We start from the raw sequence: 22954 nt of genomic DNA, 5'->3' as shown, positions 1-22954 counted from the left end.
TTAAGAGGTTTGACACTGAACACCACCTCTGGCATGATGTTCATCATCCTCATAAGTTTCTCCATTGCAATGGCCCATCCTTGCTGATACCGGTCAATGTCCACCAGATGTACTTGATCCATTTCATCAGCCTCTTTTACTTCCTACCTCTCAGGCAGGAGTTATTACAGCAAAAAGAGTTTATCAGGAGACAGAGCGGCATTCTCAGGAAAGTAGACCTTAAATTTGATGATTAGGTGATCCTTTTCATAGGATCTACAATAAACTGTCATGCCTTCATTTAGCACACACTTAGTATCTCTATGCTTGACAATCTGAGTTGGGGGATGAGAGGTGTTGACCAGGGTTTGGTTGTCAAGGGTGGGTATTGGCTTTTGGAAGCCATGCAGTGCTTCAACCAGTTTTATGTCCATACACATGGAAAGGTCTTCTGGTAGAATAAGGAAGTATGGTCCTTCTCATCTAAAACAATGATAATATCCCCTGGCTCCTGATCTCCTTCACCATGGAAGATATCTACTGGTCGTCTTTCATGCCTTTCTCGTGAACTTGTAGGCTCTTCTTCTCTCAAACTATCTTCCTTCCATTGCAGCTTTTACATCTGTCATTAGGACTGTTCTGCTCCCCATGGCTCTGGCACTCCATGCACACAGACTGAGATTCTTAAGCCACTCTAGGTCCTATCTGATTATTCTTATTTGCATTCTAGTACTCAGTTATTGGGACAGCACTCTACTGCTCCTTTCTTACCACCTTGGTCTACACACTTGTCACAAATCACATTATTTTATGGAGCTAGTTTTCTTGTTGCACCATTAAATACATCTTCTGTGGTTACTGAGAGCTGATGCACAATATTTTTACCTCTTTTTCTCTCTGCATCCTTCCTCTTCCTTCAAATAACATATCAACTATGTCCATGAGGGAGCCAATACTGCCACTCACCCTTTTTAATTGCCCATTCTCCTCTTTTCTCAAATAATTCAATTTTCCTTGCTTCAGAGAGTACTTCATAAGCTTAAGAAATCTGTTTACGCTTCTCTTCGTTATTTGGATTCTCACCAGTGTAGTAATTCAAGACCGGTTTCCTGTAAGACTGTCTTAACTCTTCCTGAATGGCATTGGGTCTCACCCCCAAACCATTACAGTAAGTGGTTTCTTTCACCACTTTCTAAAGCTGGCAAGTGGGCTAAGGCTGGTGTGTGGGAGCAAGAAGGAGTCTGGGCAGCTACCACTCCTCCATGTCTCACCAAGTGTTTTGGAAAGCTCCCTCACGTGAGTTCTCAAAAGCAGAGAATTTATTCAGGCTGGAAGAAGAAGAGATATGACGGATAATTCAGAGAGATTCAAAGCATGAGAAGGATTCAACATGTCCTTGCTGGTTTGAAGATGGAGGGGACAATGTGACAAGGAATGCAGGTGGCCTTAAGGAGCTGAGAGGCTTCTGGCTAACAACCATGAAGGGAACAAGACTCCTGCCCTACAACCACAGGAACAGAATTCAGCCAACAATCCAAATTAGTTTGGAACAGATTTACCTCTAGAGCTTCCAGAAAAGAAGGAAACCCCATGTACACACTGATTTTGGCCTTATGAGTCTCTACTAAGCAGAGGATTCAGCTGAGCCACTTGATATGGGACTTCTGGTCTACAGAACTGTGAGATAGCAAATGTGATAAAGGGGGTGTTTCAAGCCACTAAATTTAAGGTAATATTTTTATGGCAGCAATGGAAAATTCATATATGTAACAAATCTTGATATCTAGTATTTATTTTACATGTATGGCTCATCTCAATTTGTACTAGCCACATTTCAAGTATTTGACAGCCACGCATGTGACTTGTGGCTATGGTATTGGACGGTGCAAATCTAGACCAACTGGAGTCAAGATGTCTAGAAAGAGCTAGGTTTCTGGCCTAAACATAGCATCACCATGTGGAAAGAGAAGAAGATCAAGGAACGGGGGGACTTGGCAAGTTCTTTCTTGATTCCCCATCCTGCAATCTGTGAATTGGGTAATCTTGCTCATACAGAAAACAGGCTAAATTTTACAAACTATTACACATTGTCTAAGTTCATTGGACTCCGAAATTTTTGTTTTAATTGCCTTCTGGCTACTGAAAAGGTATTTTTTGAATATTTCATTTTTATCTCAGTTAAATTTTAGAGCAATCAAGAGAGGAGTTGTTGCTCACACCTGAATTTATGCTTGAGATGGAGCATTAGTTATTCTAGCATTATGGGGTCAGGGCAAGGTAGGCAAGGGTAGCCATGGAAGATCTCCTGGAGTAGAATTGCGCAGTTTGATTTAGCCTTCCTAGGAAGGCTGTTGCTCTTCACCACAGAGTTGGCCTTTCAATATCACCCTCCTGAGGTCTAGGTTTCACTTTTATTAAGAAGGTCAGCATGTCTTATCATTCTAATTACATTCCATGTAACCATCTTTTACCGTCTCCCCAATAGATGAAAATATATGTTTACCCTGCAAAATTTAGAGTAGCAACTAATCATTGTAATCTAGAACCATATTAGTAAGGTTTCACCAAAAAGCTGAAAAAGTAGACTGTGTTTAAAGGAAAAAAAATGGAACCTAGACCAGGAGGGAGAAGAGGGAGGTCTTTCCAGCCTTCGAGGAGCAGTGGAGGTAACAGTGGAAGAGTGGAAAGTGAATGGCGAGCCGATTGTTTGATGAAAAGTTTCTTTTGACTAAAGCAAAAAGCTTTTGTAAGGAAAGCTATAGTTGGTGCTGGAGAAGGAAAGGTCAGAACACTGTAGATATGCACTATCCAGTACAGTGACCCCTAACCCCATGTAACTATGAAACACTAGAAATGTGGTTAGTCTGATTTGAGATATGCTATAAGTATAAAATACAAACTGGATTTCAAAGACTCAGTGCAAAAAAAGTTATAAAATATTTCACTAGTAATTTTATATTATTAAAATGATAATATTTTGGATACATTGGGTTAAATAAAATATATTATTAGAAGTATTTTTACCTTTTAAAAATCTTTTTTAATATGGCTCCTAGATTTTAAATTACATATGTGGTTCATATTATATTTCTGTTGAACATCATTGCTCTAAACCAAGTGCTTCTCATACTTTAAAGTATATAGGAACCATCTGGGAATCTTGTTGAAATGCACATTCAGAAACTCCCAGGTCAACTGCTCCTGCAGTTCAGTCTTTGGACTACACACCACCTGGCCTACAATATGTAACTATTCAGGAACTTTTAAAACCACAGTGACCAGATTGCTGTACCCCAAATCCATTACTTAAGAATCTATAGAGCTCTGACGTGAGTATCAATATTTGTTATAACTCTCTAGGTTAATTAAACATCTAGCAAATTTGAAGATCCCTACTTTAGAAGCTCTGAATAGAAGTGAACTAATTTAAAGTGTATTTTATAGAAAATGGGGAAGTTCATATATCAGGAGCAATTAATTTGTCACTAGTGAATATTCATTGATTCATTAAGTGAGTTATTACTCTACGTCAGTCATGGTGATTTATATCACCCTGCCTCCTAGAAGCTAAGAAGCTAGTCAAGAGATAAGATAAATAACTGCAAAGCAATATGGGATAGGTTCAGCATGAGTGGTATAGATATTAAGGGTTATAGGACTTAAATGGAAGAGTCAATTTGGGGTGAAATAATTATTCTTGGAAAAGCTGATGTATAAGCCCTAATACTGTGGTTCTCAAACTTTAGGTTGCATCATAATCATCTAAAGTAACCAAGTTGAGGACACTGTTGTCACAGAACACTTCTAATGTCACCCCACCACGCTGTGAATGCATTTTGACCATTCTTGCATCTCTCTTCTAATATTAATAACTCACAATTCAAAGTGCCCAGTGGGAGGCTGATTGGCTGAGCCCAGACCACATGCTCAAGCCTGGTCTGGCCAGGAGCCATTGGTAATGCACTTCTCACTAAAACAAAAATAGGAATGAAGTGCAATACTGCTAGGCTTGCTCCCTAAACCCTCCCTTCACCCTCAACAACAACAAAAAATCCCCAGACTAAAACAAAACCAAAAACAAACAGATAAACAAAATGTCTACTGCAGGTAGTACTATTCCAAAACAGGCATGCATCAGGGGAGACTTGTTTATGGACAAAAAGTCAAATTAAATTTGAGGTTGTTAAGTTTGAGATTATAACTTTAACTTAAGCAGAGATGTCCAGTTAGTTCTGAGGATGAGGTAAAGGCTAGAGAAGGTAGCTTAGGCATCACCTCTTTAGAAGTAAAAATAGAGACAAATGTGAGCGTGAGGAGGCAGAGTGTAGAGGGAGGAACTGAGGACTGAGAGTCTGATAATATCTTCATACTTCTGGGACTCTAGGAGTAGTACAAAGGGATGCTGCATTAGATGTTAGCAGGTATTAAACCCCAAACCTATTCAGATGAGAAAAGTTAAATAGGAATTTCTATTGTGGTACTTCTTAGAGCTATTAATGTGCTAACTTGCATTATAATGCTTTAATAATGCTGCATTTCCAAATATTATTTGGCTAGGAACTCTCTTAAAGAATTAGCAATATATTTGAAGACTGTTGGAAAACAATGGGCTAGAATTTTCTGGAACCAGAAAAAGACAGAAAGAGACTTAGAAAAGTATTCAGGGGGAGAAATAGCAGTCCCAGGATTGAGATTATTCAGATAATTCAAATTCCTATTACTCCATTATAATAGAAAATGGGTTTAATAGTATGGGATTAATAGTATTAAATTCTGTTTTACCTCTACGTCTCCCAAATCCACAGCACTTGGCAAATGGAGTTGCACCATATATATTTAAGTGAATAAATAATAATAATAAAGAGTGAGAAAAGTCCTTTAATTTGTCTGTATGGAGATCACAAGAAGTCCTTAGCAAATACGTATCTCCTTCAACCCACCTCCAACCAGCTTCAGAATACTGGTGGGGTGGGTTGGATGACACATTTATTTGCTAAGGATTTCTTAAGTGATTTCTCAAGAACCCCTGGCAGAGAGAATTGCCACCCTATCATCTGTTTCTCTCTTTTTTCTTGGAAACATAACAAGGGTGACCATATAATTTATCATCCAAACTGGGACACTTGAGAGAGAGAAAGGGGGAGCTATTAATAATTGTGCCAGGACAACACATACAAAACAGACTCTCAGGCAAACTGGGACAAATGGTTATCCTAAATATAACTCCTGATGTTTAGCTGTGCACTTGACTATTACGAATAAAGTCTGCACTGTTCGATACAGGGGACCAAGTAACGGAAATGGTACCGGATCACAGTAGTTAGTTCCCCTCTTCCCCAAAGTTTACAGAGATGGCTCATGTCTTGAACAAAGCTGGTTCTTACCAATCAGGGAAGATTGTACAAGATGGCTGTAGAAGGCCTCACAGAGATATATTCTTAATGGGTTCCTTTCTTCTTCCTACTGGCTGGAATGTGGTTTTTCTGGTTGGAGATTTAGCAGCAGTCTTGGATCACAAGGCAGTGTGCTTAAGATGGTGGAACAGAAAGATTCAAGAAGCCTGAGTTTCTGATGATCATAAGCCGTTTTAGGCCAGTCTACCTGTGGCCTATTGTGTGAGGAATCAATCAATAGTTACATTTTGTAATCACTGTGAGTAATTTTAATGTTTTCTGTTACTCCTCATCCAACCTAGTCTGGGTAGATAAGACCTTGTAACAGTGCTGTCAAAAAAACATAATGTGAGTCGCAAATGTGAACCATATGTGCAATCTAAAATTTTCTAGTCATTTTAAAAAACGAAAATAGATGGTGAAATTTATATTATCAATGTATTTTATTTAAACAATTGTAGCCAAAGTATTATCTTTTCAACCTGTAATCAACATGAAAAATATTAATGTGATAGTTACATGCTTTTGTTTCATGCTAAGTCTTCACAATTCTATGTGTATTTTGTGCTCACAGCACATCTCAGTTTAGACTAACCACATTTCAAGTGCTCAGTAGCCACATGTGGTTACTGGCTATCATATGGAACAGCACAATTTTATACCACAAATACCTCCTTTCACCCACCCATCAGTATTTTCTCTCTCTCGCTTCTTGTTTCTCCTCAACAGATAAACATAGATAAAACTCTATATCTTACACAACAACAACAAAAAAAAAACAACAATAAACCCTTTCTCATTCTTCCTCGAAGATATTTTTCTAGTGTTTTTCTTTCTTTCACAACTCTATTTAATTGAGTTTGCAGTAGCAGGTAACTCTGGTCTTAGGCTAATGGCAGAACAGGGTCCTTTAGGATGACACTTGATAAGCTGGCGCCTGGGTAATGTGAAACCAGGTAACTCTGGTCTTAGGCTAATGGCAGAACAGGGTCCTTTAGGATGACACTTGATAAGCTGGCGCCTGGGTAATGTGAAACCATCAGGAATCATATTTTTAGGATGATCTTCTAGCAAATTAAAGCCCATGTATCAGGAGTTTTTAATATCAGGACTGAAACTCACTATGTTTTGCTATGAGTTGCCACAAATAATTGGTCTATTTATCGATCTACCTAATCTATCTTTAATAATTTAAGAAAATCAGGTTACCTCTCTGGTTACCCCTCTGGTGATACCAGTTTCCTTTACTTTGAGATACATAGTGAAGAGGGAGAGAAAGGGAATGGTTGGAGCTGGCACTTGGAAGTGGAGCCTAACCTGGATACCTCCTGGGAGCGGTCGTGAATGTACACATCAACTACCATGTGCACAACAATGGAGAAGTGACTTCTGACAGGTAGGCTTTATGGAGTACAGCAAAACTTCAGTTATCTGGAGTCTAGTGTTCAAGCACCAGGAATGGTGTCAGTCACAAAAGGAAGAATAATGTGCATCTCATAAAAGAAGAAATAAACCATGAGCTTGGAGTATTTTGTACATGATTAAGAGGAGCCAAAGATACGAAAGTTATGGTGGATGAGCCAGGATTGATTAATTCTCCAACAAGAGGGAAGAAATCTTCTGGTTTAATAGAGATTTACAAAAAAAGGTCAGTCTTTTCAGGTAGAAGTAGCCAAGAAGCTCAGATGACATGATAGGGGCCCAACAAAATAAGAAATAAAAAAGGCAGAGAGAAGAGGAAAGCAAGCAAAGGAGATTATACATGGAGCAGAAGTGGTGGTAACAAAGACACAAGTAGTGGCAAAAGAGCCGAAGAAGTGTCATCAGCTCTGTGGAAGTAGAAAGAATGAGGCAGACTTGAAGTCCAGAGACATTATCAGCAACCCAGTGGATGTTTGGGTACCATGTATAATTAAATCTTCACATGCACAATATTTCTGGAAAAAGCTTCTTATGTCAACTGGAGTCATTTGTTTGTTTGATAATTTACTTGCTCATTTGCAGTTGTCCAATTTGTACCAGAGGTTTGCACTCTCTTTGGCCTATGTACTCTCAGTGACTTAGATAAAGCCCGTAGGTGCTACGGGTGATGCTGCCAAACCTAAGACCCAAAACACAGAGCATGGGCCAAGAAAAATAAAGTAAGAAGAACAAGAAAGAAAAAGACCATTATGAAGAACAAGAAAGAAGTAAGTAAGAAGAACAAGAAAGAAAAAGACCATTAAGAAGAACAAGAAAGAAAAAGACCATAACACTTTGGTTATGCAGACGTCATTTATCTAGCCTCCTTAACAATATATCCTCCAGTTAAGAACCAGGAGTAGGCAAAAATCACATCTGAAAATCTAGATAGATGATGCCAGGATTACATGGTCTTTTTCATTGCAATTTGCTTATTGAAAACTCTCCAGGTCCCAGAGGTGTGGCCTCACTTTCCCTTTACTTAACCACACCAGAAACTGTCACTCCCTATGGGCCCTCATTCCTGAAGAGCCATGGATATTGCTGCAGAAACCTCAACTCTAGGTGCTACTACTCAGCACAGGTCAGTGTGCAGCTTTAAAACCATTTGTCATTCTTTCCTTTTATTGTTGCTGAGAATGTTTTATTCTTACTTTTAAACAAGTCTAACAAACATAGTATTTTCTAAGTCAGTTGCAGATTAGGGCAGTAAAAGAGGGGATGAGACAAATGATAGCCAAAGAGGTGGCAGGCAATATTGAGGGTGGGGCAGAAAAATTGTAAAAGCCATGAACTTCATCTCAAACCACAAAGCCCATTCAGTGTCAGAGTTAGTGTATGTGGTATGTGTTGTGGCAGGAAAAGAATAGACTTTGAAATAAGACAGGTCCAGACTCAAGTTACAGCTCTTCTGCTGGTAGCTGTGTGACCTTGGGCAGGTATTTAATTTATCTGAGTCTCATTTTTCTCATTTCTAAAATGGAGATGGTAATATTACCTTCCTTATTCAGTTGTGAAGATTAAATCTATGTAAACCAACATGGTTGTTGCAAATAGTTCCTTCTCCCCTAGAAATGAATAGGTGTTCAGGTTATCAGTGACTTTTATAACTTCAGATAGTGCTTACTAAACTCATACTACAGTGTGGACACCATGCAAAGCACTGGGACATGGAATTAAATGAACGACAGTCTGTATCATCAAGGAACTTAGAGTTATTTGGGAAGAAAGATTGTAAAATATAAGCTAGATGGTGGGTTAAGGTGAAACAATGGAAGTAGGTTCCAGTAACGGAGGCAGTATGTGTACTAATGGCAGCACAGGGTGGGTGTCAACAATTTGAGGGAGAGCAGCATATGTTTATAGTGAAGATAATCCTGAATCATCAGGAAACGTACATTGCGTTTAAGAAACTATGTCTAAAGAGACAGAATATAAATAATTCTTGTATTTAAAATATTCCATTTTAAATGATGAAATCTAAAAAAAAAATAACTTCCATGGTTTACTTTGGTAAAAAAAAAATCCATTAATTTCTAATGGAACACCTTATTTATTGATATGACAAATAAATGAGACATTGCTAGAATGGCAGATGAGAAAGGCAGAAAAGAGGAAATAAGACTATGGAGAAAGGAAGAGGAAAGGAACAGAAATGTTATGGTGTGACCAGAATTGCTTCATGGAATCAGGCTTTTGTTAGTGTGGCTTCCTTGCTGTTTCTTTTCATCTTCACAGCTGCCCTGTCTGATTGGTAAAACATGTATTATTCTCTGTATAACTGATAATGAAGTGAAAAATGCAAGGGGCTATTGCTTGTCCAAAGTCACACATTTAGCAAGTCATGCATCCAGAATGTAGAACTCAAGTTCTGTGCTTGAGACACAAAAAATGGTAAGGAAAAAGTCACCCTTAGTAGTTCTAAAGAATTTCATCTAAAGAAATAAAGTTTAAAGTTTAAAACCAGGAGGCAAATACCCAAGAAGTGGTACGGCACAAGCATATGCTATGTGTAAAAGAATTTCTAAGCATAATTGCTTTGCCACGACTTCTCTTTTTTCCCATGTTTTCCTTTCTCACCTCCTTCCTCCTCCAAATAGATGAAGGCAAGAGAGAAATACCAGAAAGGAAGAGAATAGGAGGGAGAAAACAGAAGGTTATGGGAAAAGGGAAGGGAAAACAACAGGAGATAAATGTGTAGGGAAGTCTTACTCGTGAACATATAATATGTTTCTGGTTGATTTAAAATTTGTAAATAAGAACATATTATTCTTATACCACATACGAAAATCCTTGTTTTGAAGTTTCTCCCCAAAACAATTGAGGTCTGGGAAGGGGTAAATGTGTCAAGAGATGTGTATGTTGTCATGGCCACCTGTAAATGAATAGGCTGTTTGGACAGAATCAAAAGCCTTCCCTGAGGTCCCCAAGCTGGCATAGCCCCGTAGACTGATACCCTCTATTACTCAAGGGCATCAACTGGCCAGTACACTTCTTCTCTAAGTCACTGTAAATACCACCCAGAGCCTGATGCTGATATAGGGATGTAAAAAAAGACCAATGCTGATCCGGTTCCCTGGGCACTTTTCAGGAAAGAAAACTCATCTGAAGCCCACCCTGCTGAAGCAGGTGGGTGAGATTCTAACACCAGCATTGTCCTTTACTGTGACCCCAGCCGGCACTCCACCAGTTGGCAGGCCAGTTTCTCCTCTGCTTGGGCGTAATCAGAGGGCACGTCTCACAGGACACTGTGAATGTTCATGGAAAGTACTTAATAGAGGTATTGGCTCATAGCAAGTTCTCAAAACAAGCTATCTTTCTTCTTTTCAAAAAGTAACACTATTAGTCAAGTTTCGGTTTCTCTGACCTCAAATGATCATGTTTAAAATATGAAAACTACGCTTCAGTCAAAAGCAGCTATTCATGGTTTCCTATTGTTCAACACAAAAATTTCCCTCCTTAAAAGAAGTGACAAAAATCTGGTGGTGTTTGAAATGTCTGCATTAAAAGTTTTATGTGACTACGGGTATTTGTGGGCTTCTTCCATCCACTTGGGAAGGATTGCTCCATGAATCAAGGGCTTTAAATTTGTATCATTTACATTTTTATTTCTCTAAGCAATCTCTGCAAAATGAAAAAGAACATAATTTTAAAAGTTGGTGTTTATTATTATTTTTATATGTAGTCTCATAAATGTGAAACTTTAAAACCTCATTAATTTGTAATAATGGAAGAAAAATGTGAGAAATCTGCTTGAGAATATATTTGGGAACAAGTGGAGTTTTAGTAATGTCAAGGAAAGTTAATATTATTAGCTAAGATATAAAAGGATTTTAATAAGTAATAAAGCTAAGTTTATAAAAAATATACTTCACAAAAGGCCCTGGTTTTATACTATAGCGTAAGTATAAGCTACTTTGATAACATAATAAATTTAATTACTAGAACCAAAAATAAATGACCCTTTTTTAAAAAAACTGGATTTGCCTACTTGACAAATAAGACCCTAAAGAATTATCTGAAGAAAAAGTAACATTTCTTAATTACATATTGTTTAGTTGGTTATCTTCACATGAGATCAGTGAAGTGTGGATTAATGGAGTTTTATTGCATAATGCAAGTTAAAGCAATAGACGAATAAAATAAACAACCCAATTATGTTTTTCTCATATCATAGCTTCCAAACACCTAGGGCTTTGGACTCGTTTGTCTTTAGTTGTATACGGACAAAACTCTGTCAAGGGAATGCCAGGGGTGTGGAGCTGTTAACTCTTTCCATGGAAACAACACTGAAGAGAAGAAAGCCAGGGAAGCCGGAGGTCACAACAACGTCCTGCTCAGAGGGTCCAAGCGTGATTTCGGTGTCTGGGCTCTGGAGTCAGACTGCCTAAATTCAAGCTCTGCTTCCCCCTGGCAGACTCAGAGGCGATGAGGAAGTTACTTCAGGTTCCTCCTCTGTGAAATGGGATGATCATGGAATTTCACAAGGTTCCTCAAAGAGTAACATTTCCAACAGTGCCTGACACACAGTGAGTGCTCAGTCATTTCTGCTGTCTCTATAGCTCACCTGATATTAAAGGACATTTGTCCACTTTTAACCTCATGGCAACAAGAAAATCAAGCCCTAACTTAGATTATCAACTTACCTGTACTTTGCCATGTCATTTCATAGTTTTGTGTATTATAATATTAAAATATCTCACCAAGAAGGTGACTTTTAAAAGTCGTTCTTTATGTAAATGCAACGTCAAATGCTTTTAAAAATCTAAGAATAGAACATCTACTGAAGTTCAGTTCCTCTGTTGTCAGCATTTGAATGACCTTCATGGACCTGTTTAGATTGGTTACTTCTTTTGTTGTTAAAGTTTTATGGTGATTGAACTATCACCAGAGAGCGCTTGCATTTTCCCTCTGTAACTTGCTCTTTGCCAGCCATCACCCACTTGTTTAAGCCTCAAAACCTGTTTCTCCTTGGTTCTTCTCTTTCCTATGCCTCCCACATCCACTATGTCAGAAGGAATGTAGACTCTGCCTCTGAAATATATCTTGATTCCATCCGTTTCTTTCTCTCTCTAAGATCATCACTCTCTTCCAAGCTGCATCCACCAGTCCTCTTGCCTGGGCTACTGTGATATGTTCCTAAATGTTTGCTTTTTTTTCACCTCTTCCCTTATAAAATTCATTCTTTACTGAGAGCTCACATTGATCCCAGTGAAACATACATGGAACCCTGTTACTACTCTTATTTGAAACCTTTCAGTGGCTTCTTGTCATCCTTAGAATAAAATCCAGACTCCTTATTCTGGCATACAATACTTTCCGTTCTCTGACCACTCCCTATCTCTTCGACCTTACGTGCTTACCGTCTCACCAACACCCACTGTCCTCAGCCATACTGGCTTTCTTCTGTTTCTTGAACATGCCAAGCTTGTCATCTTAAGACCTTTGTGCTAGCTGTGCCCTCTGCCAGGAATGTACTTAGCCCCAATCTTCTCATGGGCCAACTCTTTTTTGCCCTACAGGTTTCAGACTAGCTATCACTCCCTGGAGATGCCCTTCTGCTCCCACCCAGTCAAAAGCACCTGCTTAGTCACTTGCTATCATATTGCGTTTTTAATGTTGTATGTGATATTTGTCATGGTCTGATCTTTCTTGCTCATCTATTTACTTCTAATTTATCTATTTGTATATTACCAGTCTTGCTCCGACTAGAATATAAATTCCAACAGAGTGGGAACAATGTCATCCTTACATTCTTGTATGGCATAGTTTGTGTTAGAACAGTGTTTGGAAGACAGTAAGCATTCAGCAATTATGTTAACTCAATGAATGGAATTCTCAGGTTGCTCAAGGGAGGAAGCTCCCTGTGTCCTAACCGGGACCACCTCTTAATCTCCTCAATTCTTAATTTCCATCCAGAATTATTCCACACCAGAGCCCAGAAGAGTGTAATGACCTTAATTCCTCCCCAGGAAAGCAGTATAGCTGACTACTTCTTTCAGTACTGTCTTGCATAACCATTATTTCTGTACTAGGATTTGTTTTGCCTCCCTTCTCCCAATTTTATTTTTCTTACCTCATATTAACATCTTTGACAAAATTCTCTTATTCAATTCACATAACAACCTGGGCAAGTATAATTACATCTTTTTTTCCCCTAAGGGACAAAGTCGAGGCTCAGAGAGGCCAAGCAACTCACAAGTGATAAAGATTTGAACCCAGATCTGTCGATATTGAAGATCATGAATTTATTTATTGCCTGGAGATAGTGTCCTACCAATTATTGTGATCACAAATTTTCCACGATAGCCACTGATGAGTTGACCAAATGATCCCCAAACTTATTTGGAGATTCCTGAGTCCCCTTAGACTTGCAGAATAAAAGTCTGGAGTATAGCTCAAGAATTTTTTTTTCTTTTCTTTTCTTTTCTTTCTTTCATCTTTCTTTCTTTTCTTTCTCTCTCAGAGTCTTGCTCTGTCGCCCAGGCTGGAATGCAGTAGCACAATCTTGGCTCACTGCAACCTCCGCCTCCTGGGTTCAAGCGATTCTAATGCCTCAGTCTCCCTAGTAGCTGGGATTACTGGTGCCCACCATTACATGCAGCTAATTTCTTTATTTTTAGTAGAGGCAAGGTTTCTTTATGTTGGTCAGGCTAGTCTCGAACTCCTGACCTCAGGTGATTCACCTGCCGTGGCCTCCCGAAGTGCTGGGATTACAGGTGTCAGTCACCACAACTGGCCCCAAGAATTTGCATTTTTAAGGAGCTCTCCAGATTATTCTAAAGGCAACCAGTTTTAGGTCTCGTTGAGATAGAGAAGCAGCAGCAGGTAGGGGAATATTAAATTGAGTACGTGTTATCTTTGGAAAGGTCTTTTAAATGTCAGCTGAAATTTGTTTATCTGGTTAGGTTGGTGCCTCAGGGGCTGAGATGTGGAAATATGGTATTGGAGACCCTCAAGTTTCCTGAAGGAGGAAGAAGCATCTGCAATTTTCTAGGAGCAAAGCCACAAAGCACGAGATGGGGCCTGAGCTTTAGTGAGGGCTTCCCAAGGGCAGCGCTGAGAGTTCAAAAGCATTCTTTCAACGTTATGAGGTTCTCCAGTAAAGCTCCACTAGATATTTGAGCTTTGTAAGCTCTCTCTTCAATGTTTTGAATCATTAAAAAATCTAGGTAAAGTGGGTAAAACAAGCATTTTGTAGAAGTATAAAATAATCTAGACTGTCAGAGATGGCTTTATAAGCATGTCTAAACTATTCCCAAAGTACTGAGATGTCTGTTTTATGATAAAATCATGATGTAATGAAGAGAAACAACACATTCAGAGTGCTTTTCATATTGAAAAAGCTAAAATTTTGTCAAATTCAGATATCCTAATAGTAAGATGCTGGTTCTTCCACACCTCTTTTTACACTGAGTCCTATCTAATAAAAGAGATACATGGCCTCCTGGGGCTTAGAGACCATGGAAAGTCACATCTGGTAGCTTGCACCTGGCTGACCTATTCATGGAAAAGGTCAATGTAGAGCAAAAGGGCATTTTTTTTTTTTTAAATCAGCTCTGCTGGAGGGAATGAGCAGCTGTCAGGGGAGGTTTTCATCCTTTCACACCATTCCACTCACTGAGCTGGTTCCTTCAACTATGGCTGAGAGGGCCATGACTCTGCATTTGATACCACTATGGCAAGCTACCCTTATCCTTTTTGTCACTAGTGCGAAATTGGAAATTCAACTATTTCTATATTTTCTGAATTGATTCATGATCCAAATAAATACTCAATCTATTTTATTACAGCTTGTTTTAGGACTGGGTTCCATTGTCTTTACAAATATTCTAATATTGTGTTTTGTATTTCACATTCATTTTATCTAGTAAGTTGAGCTTTCTTCAACAACTGGTTGTCATGAATTTTTTTTTTTTTTTTTTTTTTTCTGTTTTCAAATTTGAATAAAGAGACAGCTCTGGGAAAACCATTTTGCGGAGAGGCAAGTTGGAGTCAGGTTATAAAGAATACCATTTTGATCTCAGTACTGTGATCACTAGTACCCACAATATGCTTTTCTAAAATGTGGGAAGTAAGGTTGGGCCTTTTATAAAGTTTGTAAGTTTTGAGATGCCTGAATTCTGGGTAAAGTACTTGTTGTATTAGATTGGAAGACTATCCCTTAACTAGACCTAGAATGTCTCCAGTCAGAGTTGGTTTCTGTCCTCTATTTTCCAGTGAATGCCTATATGCTAAATCTAAGGTTTAGTATCACAACCCTTCTCTTCAGATCATCAGTTTAAGATGTTAACAATATCGGAAAGACTATGTTTAGTTATTTAAAAAGTGACTTTTTCTAAAAAATTCCCTACTCTATCTTTTAACTTTTCTATTTCTCCATTCCAGTTTAAATGGCCTAAAAAGAAAAGGCAGTACTTACCCATATAATGCAAAAATTTGCCCTCTGGAGTTTATGGACCCCAAGTCCTCTGTCACTGATGACCTGAATTTCAAGCTTATCTGATAAATGCTGAGCTTTCACATTACCTCATTCTGAAGAGCCAAGTTCATACTGAAATAATTTTCCTTTTATTCAAAGCAAAATATCAATATGCCCAGAATAGTCTACCCCTTCAAAAGAGAAAAGTCGGGAATCTTTGAGACTATTATGTATAATTATTTTATGTTTAGCTAAGACACTTTTACAAAGGCTTTAAATATATACTTTAGTTTTTTAAAAAAAGGTTTTATGTAGAGTTCAAATATTTAGTTTAACATGTTTAAGTTTCAATGATTCATGTCAAAATAAAATTACACATTAGCTAAATGCCAAACAAGCTTGACATGGAGATGAGTCAGATCTGGGCCATTCTGGCTCCAGACTGCAAAGTGCTGTTAAGTATTTCCGCATTATGCATGCCATCTCCCTACAGAGCACCCTCTCTCAGCATTCAGACCATGAGCTTAGGGGAGTTGCACTAGAAATATGGAGAACACTCCATTTCTGTTCATTTATCATGGCTGAATTGGTATAATGAATGGTGACAAATAGGTCTTTTTCATCTACACAACAGTTACCATTACCTTTCAATGGTTTCTGCTTGAGTGTCAAGAATAGCAAGTTTAATTACACAAAAGCTGGTGGAGGCATGTGGTGTGAATTTAATGCAAGGAACCAGAGAGAGGCTGCTGGACATCAACTTTGATCTTGCGTAGGGAGATAAAATCTGTATAAATATACACAGGGAATGAGCTGTTAGAGATTACAGAAGTCATATGAAAATTTACTTCTTCACATCAGTGTTATATTTATCTAGAAAACGTGATAGATTGAGAGCAAAAACAACTGCTAAATATGATTCTTTGATTTCCTTCTGTCTCAAGAGTTAAACACACCTCTGAATTCAAACTGTATGTGGAATGGTAATTTTGCAAAATGTCTTCAACCTAATTTCAAGAAGTGCTGATAGTTTGATCATGGTATTTAACAAAATATCATCAGTTAGGAGAGAAAAGCCCATCATAGCATTGCCAGTTGGGTAGTAAAATTCTTATACATAAAATCGACTTGATAAAGTGTGGCCCCAAAATGTAATTATTACCACTAGACAACCATTTAGAGTAATTTGACATCTATTATATATCAATAAATCTACCTGGAGGTGGATCACAAGCACATAAAAGATTTTATTTAATAGCCCACAGTTAATATATTTTCCTTATCGTGATTGATTATGACATAATTCTCTGTAAATTTTCACCTCTGGAAAATAAAAAAAAAATGATAATATAAAATGAGCTATATTGCCAAGCACTTTGATATTGAGAAAATGCAATTTGTTTTATCTAAATATTAATGGCATGCCTTGTTTTAAGTGCATATTGATTTTTACTTACATACTTGTGAAATGAAGTTTATTTTATTATTTTTGAAACAGAGTCTACCTCTGTTAAACAGGCTGGAATGCAGTGGCATAAACACAGCTCACTGTAGCCTCAACCTCTTAAGCTCAAGTGATCTTCTCATCTCGAAATTCCTCACTAGCTGGGGCTACAGGTGCCCACCATCACACACATCTAATTTTTGTATATTTTTTGTAGAGATGGAGTTTTGCCATGTTTCCCAGGCTAGTTTTGAACTCCTGGGCTCAAGCTATCCACCTGCCTCAGCCTCCCAAAGTGCTGAGATTACAGGTGTGAACCATGGTGCCCAACAGAAATGAAGTTTTTGTTAAAAACAGGTAACTATAATAACATGTAAAAGTATGTTCATCAGTGCTTTATCTCAACTTTCTTTAAGAATACACAAATTTGAAAACTATCTGGTGTAACTATTACTTAGATCTAAATAAAGATTAAAAACAATTAACTATGACAAAAATTGCCTTAATGACCATGATGAATGTGTAAAACTGCACGTTAGAGAATCATGCCACAAAATCACAAATCATGATATTTTAATGTTCTCTTATATTTTACAGTTTCTTAGTAGTGTTTTTTTTTTAAATTGGAGCAGGAGGGAAGCCACTTAAAGCTACACTTGTCCGAGAGGTTTAGATGGCTCTTTGTGGGTTTTTAAATGTAAAATAGCATGGGATAGATGTATTTCCCTTCCAGAGGTCTATTGTGACAACTCTAAAGAAGATTAAGAGCAAAATTATATTCTTACTATTTATTAAAATGGAAATACCATCTTTAGCTTCTAGATAAATAATATAAGTCATTCTTCAGCTATTGGGATTAACTAATTAAACATGTAATTAACATTTGCTATGGGCCAGGCATTGTACAGAAGTTGGAAATATAAAGAGTCATACATAGTGCTGGATTTTTTTTTTTTTTTTTTTTTTTTTTGGTGCATGAAAAAAGAAACTGAGTCTTCATGGAGTTCACAGTATCATTGGGATGATAAGAAAATGTTAGAAAAGATGATCATATACAAGCAACCTGGTAAATTGTTTGGAATTGAGTATAAGGATAGTTAACAAAGAAGGCAGAACACAGAAGGCCGAAAGGGAGAAACCAGTGTGTACTGAAACATTTAGGGAAGCACTAATGAGGGTAAGGATGATAGTGGTCCCAAAGAGAAGTGTTTCATCAGCCTAAAATCAATATATGTTTGTATGCTACAATTTTGAATACGTTTTGGTTTGTGTTATCAGAATAAGAATAGAGTCAAAGAAATGTGAGTTTGGACTCTATTGCAAATCAACCCTGTTATTAATCCCTTTTTAACTTTTGCTTGTGCAGAGGTCCTAGCAGAGAGATCCCACCCTCTACTACATCACCTTTCCTTCTCTTTTCTCAGTGGTGCACCCATACTTCTTTCACTTCTAGCTTAAACATTTTAGAAGGATCAGTTTCACAAAATTCAGAACACTCATGATTTTGGAAGGAAAGAGTAGTAATACCATGTACATATAAGAAATCTTAAAGGATAATTATAAATTAGCCTTAAAAATTTTTGATGATGTCATACGTGTGTACGTGTGTGTGCGCGCGCGTGTGTGTGTGTAGAGTCTTTCGAAGGCCATGACCTTATATGCCTCAATAGAGTGGCTAGATAAATAAGAAAAATTTATATCCTGGGAAGTTAAGGTAAGGATTGGTGATCACTAAAGTAAGAACTTCCTGAGGAAAATATAGTTGTCTTTCAATTATAAAGGGATAATACAATTCTGAATATATTTTCTGCTGTAGCATTACAATTATGACAATAATGTTTAGATTTTCTTATATTAAACTCTTATAGTCCTCCTTAAATTTTCCCCAACTTCTACATGATTCATTTTTTTTCTTAAAATTAAATCAGCTTATTTTGTTTTCCCATGGAAGTATACAACCTTGGCCTCAAGATGGGAAGTTATCTGCTTTAATATTCATGATTCGGCAGGATATTTTATGGCTAGTAAGAGTTGCAGCTTAAGTGCATATCTTCTGTACATACAGAGATCAGAAATAATTTGCTTCATGACATAGGAATTAAAATCAATACTCTTACTTCCTTAAAAAACAAACATAACAATGAAAATGAGAAATGAGTAAATTATTAATAGATAGGTTTATCTAAAATATAATACCAGCTAAGCTAAGCAAGGTCAACTCAGAGAATCGAGTTTTAGGAAGCAGAGCAAGTTATAGGAAGTATGAGGAAGTTAGATCCATCACCACAGCTTTGTCTTCAGAAAGTCACTTTCACCTGAGGAGTTTCAAGCCATATTACAAACATCCTTTTAACTGTCCCTGTGAATAAGTGCCTGTTATGATGATATTCAGCTTGAAGATTAAAAACATGGGGAGAATAGAAGTCTTGGCCATGGTATCTTGGGGATACTCCCAGGTTTCTCATTAACACTTAACTGGCAATCAAGGGAGAGGGAGTGAGAAAGTCCCATCGGATACTGTCAAGGTGGTTCCAGCATCATAATTTTCATTTCCTATGCCTTTATATTGACTCTCTGTGCAGGATTTAGACAAATCCTATGCTCTAGAAGGACCCTCTTCTTACTCTGTGCTTAATATACTTCCACCTATTGAAAAATCTAGTGAGCTGAAGCTGTAGCTGAAGCTAGCTGGGTTAGTCAGAGAAGGCATTTTCTTCTTCCTTCTCAGAGAACAGAGCTTATCAGCTACCATGTTTCTGGGCCCTGCCCTACTTTCTGATTTCTACATAGAGTCTGGTTTTTTCTTTTTCTTTCTTAAGCCAAGAATGGGTATTTCTGTGCATCTGAAAAAGCATTTCTCCTGGAAAGAGGAAGGCCGGCTTGTGAGCCTGACCCCCTTGAAAGATAAATGGATGTAAAACTCATCATCAGTGAAGCCAGAATCAACTTTGAATCTCACTTTCTTGCCTTCTGTACATGTAATTAATTTATATTTGTGGGATCCTTTCCATCACTTTCAAATCATTACTTCCACAGCAATTCATCCTTTTACTTACTGAAACAAACAAATTTAACTTTTAGTGTCAGTGCCGGGATGTAGGCATATGCGAAGCAATCCCCTACCTTAAATCACTTATAGTTTAACAGGGGGGACTTGTACACATGAATCATACTAAGTCACAATGAAATCATCTGTAATGAACATATGTCCCAAGTGCTATGAAGGCATAGGGGAGATACGGTTATTGCTAACTGGTAAGAGGCGATGCTATATGCATAATTTTGCCAGTGGAGGGATAACCAGCATTTCTTCCTTTTGCAACCTTCTTGGGACCCTTTAGTGCTGAGGTGTAACGGTTTTTTAAAAGTTTCCAATACAAAGAAAGGGTAAGTGTTTGAGTTGATAGATATGCTAATTGTCTGATCTTATCACTATATATCATAACATCATTATGTACCCCATAAATGTGTACAGTTACTATGTGTCAAATACCTTTTTTATTTTATTAAAAAAAAAAAAGAAAGAAAAGCTTCTACTTGTTGACCAGTGAAGGCAAGGGAAAAGCTAACCAACAGAGAGGAATCGTGAGCTCTGTGGTTGGGTTACTGAGAGCAGGATCATAGATTTTTGATTATGTTCAGCTCATCTCATGGAAGATGGCTGTAGAGCTTGCATATATGATGTGTACATATAATATTCACAATTCTAATGGAGAAAATACTTCATAAACAGGAGGGGATTTGAAATATTATGTTTCTAGCAGAACTTTCTGAAGGAATTGCATTGCTCTTTGACAATTAAATAGATCATTAGTAGAGACCTATTGGACCCCAGGACCTCAGGGCCTCACATAGACTAGAGTCTAAGCGAGGATCATTTGAATTTAGGGCATGAGTACTTTACCAAGAAAGGACATTAAAACACCACAAAAAGGAAAGCTTGTGCAGAGACATCACATAGGCACACAAGGTGGGAGATAATTTATCATAATGGCTTATTCAACCACAAGGGAAAATGGAAGTTGGAGTGACATTGTTTTCATCACCTCCTTCCCCTGAGGAATCCAAGACACTACCGCAGTCTTATGTAATGGACAGCAATTCTCTTCACAGTATTTTGCTTTGTTCCTAGTCCCCAGCAGAAAATAATAATAAATAATTCCTAAAAACTATCAACGTATTCCCTCCCAAATGTTACCCTCCTACAGACTGCACGAACTCATGAAATACAGTTTTACTTCCTGGACCTCTGTTTCCTCATTTACCAATAACAAAGGAAAAACTGAACAATATATAATGTTTAAGGCGGTTTATAGTTAAAACAACAATATAAGTCTACAAATCTTTATCAAGATGGGTGGCACCAAGTTCCAACATGTTATGTAAAAGACATTGAAGAGGTATATTTCTGCATTTATACACACACATTTAAAATAATATTTATTTATTATGCATATGTATATAAATGTGCCTATTTTTCTAAAACATTGATAAATGCATGCTATCAAAATATTTATCACCATTGTTCCAATATTGTAGATTATAGTCTCTGTTAAAAAAGTGAGAACAGTGAACCAAATGTTAGAAGACTGGCATTCTAAGCTGCTCTGCACCACTCCGTAATTTTGTGATACTGGACATGTCACACATACTCATTGGGCCTCGGAAGAAATTGGAGAAAATAATCTCTTTTAGGTCTACAATTGTGTGAAGCTTCTATTACTCGAGATAGGAAAGACTACATACACTGTGTAGTAACAAATTCAACTTCAAATCTTGTGGCTTAAAATAACAAAAGTTTGTCACTCATGAAAAGCCTGATTACAAGTAGAGAGATACTTGATAATGACTCTTCTCCATGTGATATCTCAGCTGATGCAAACCAGTCTGCTTGAATATTGTGTATCTACCATTGTACACGCGAACTCCACCTTCATCATTACAGGGAATCCACCTCAAGCCACATTGGCTCTTCTCACATTTCATTGGCTGGAACAGAATCATAGCCCTCCCTAACTGCATGGTAGCTAGGCTAGCTTGATATATACTTGGAAGACAACTATTGTATTAGTCAGGATTCTCTAAAGGGACAGAACTAATAGGACAGATGTATACATGAAGGGGAGTTGTTTAGGAGAATTGACTCACATGATCACAAGGTGAAATCCCACAATAGGCCGTCTGCAAGCTAAGTAGCCAGTCAGAGTCCCAAAACCTAGAAAGTAGGGAAGAAGACAGTACAGCTTTCGGTTTGTGACTCAAAACCCAAGAGTTCCTGACAAATCACTGGTATAAGTTCAAGAGCCCACAAGCTGAAGAACTTGGAGTCTGATGTTTGAGGGCAGGAAGCAGCCATCACCGGAGAAAGATGGAGGCAAATGTGCTTATTCTACTTTCTTCTGCCTGATTTATTCTAGCCATGCTGACAGCTGATTAGATGGTGCCCACCCAGATTGAGGATGGGTCTGTCTCTCCCAGTCCACTGACTCAAATGTTAATCTCAGGAACACAAATGTTAATAACCCAGGAACAATACTTTGCATCCTTCAATCCAATCAAGTTGACACTCAATACTAACCAAAACAACTATAAAATGAAATTGGGTGGCCACATAGCATTGATTCTGCCATAGTGCTACATTAGAGCAGGGAATGCATCCAATTAAATAGTTTCTCCTGTCTCATGAACATGTTTGTTGTCCAGTGCTTTCTGAAAAAGCAGGAGAATTTTCCTCTTTACTGAGTGACACTTCAAGTTGCAGGGTGGTCCTGAGACTTCTCTTGGGCTTTTGACACATTAGGAAGTCTCGTATTTGCAAACTCCTTTCCCTCAAGTTGGATGGTGAGAAATCTGTACTCCCTTCATCACGCACTTTGGCAGTGGGAGGAAGTGACTGTGGTTTTCATGACATGTGTGCCAAAACAAGGAGGGCTCTTGGGATATCTTTTGGAACAAAAAATATAAATGGAAAATGAGAAGAACAAAAAAAGACTAGTCTTTTTTTTGTTGTTGATTTAGAAGGTTTTCATGTCCTGTGTAACTTTTTTTTTTTTTTTTTTTTTGGCAGAAAAAAGTCTTGAAGAAGAGAGAGAGAGAAGAAAATCACCATAAAAAGTCAGACATGAGAGCTTAGAAGTCAATTAAGACAGGGCTTGGCAGTGGCATTAGGTAGGAAGTATCAACTTTGTAGTTTGCTATTTCTCTTTATCAAAATAAAGGGACTTTATCTTGATTGAATGGCTTCCACAGAGGGGC

General features: G+C 37.7%; 1 pseudogene; it reads right to left on the bottom strand.

Annotated features, from left to right (window-relative positions):
- The window catches only part of LOC111547266, a 124186-nt pseudogene continuing 101232 nt past the window's right edge, over nucleotides 1–22954 (bottom strand).

The sequence above is a fragment of the Piliocolobus tephrosceles genome, chromosome 5 (assembly GCF_002776525.5).
Source record: "Piliocolobus tephrosceles isolate RC106 chromosome 5, ASM277652v3, whole genome shotgun sequence".
In the NCBI taxonomy this organism is placed as follows: domain Eukaryota; kingdom Metazoa; phylum Chordata; class Mammalia; order Primates; family Cercopithecidae; genus Piliocolobus; species Piliocolobus tephrosceles.
The sequence above is the reverse complement of the archived record's forward strand: the minus strand, read 5'-3'. Positions and strand labels throughout refer to the sequence as shown.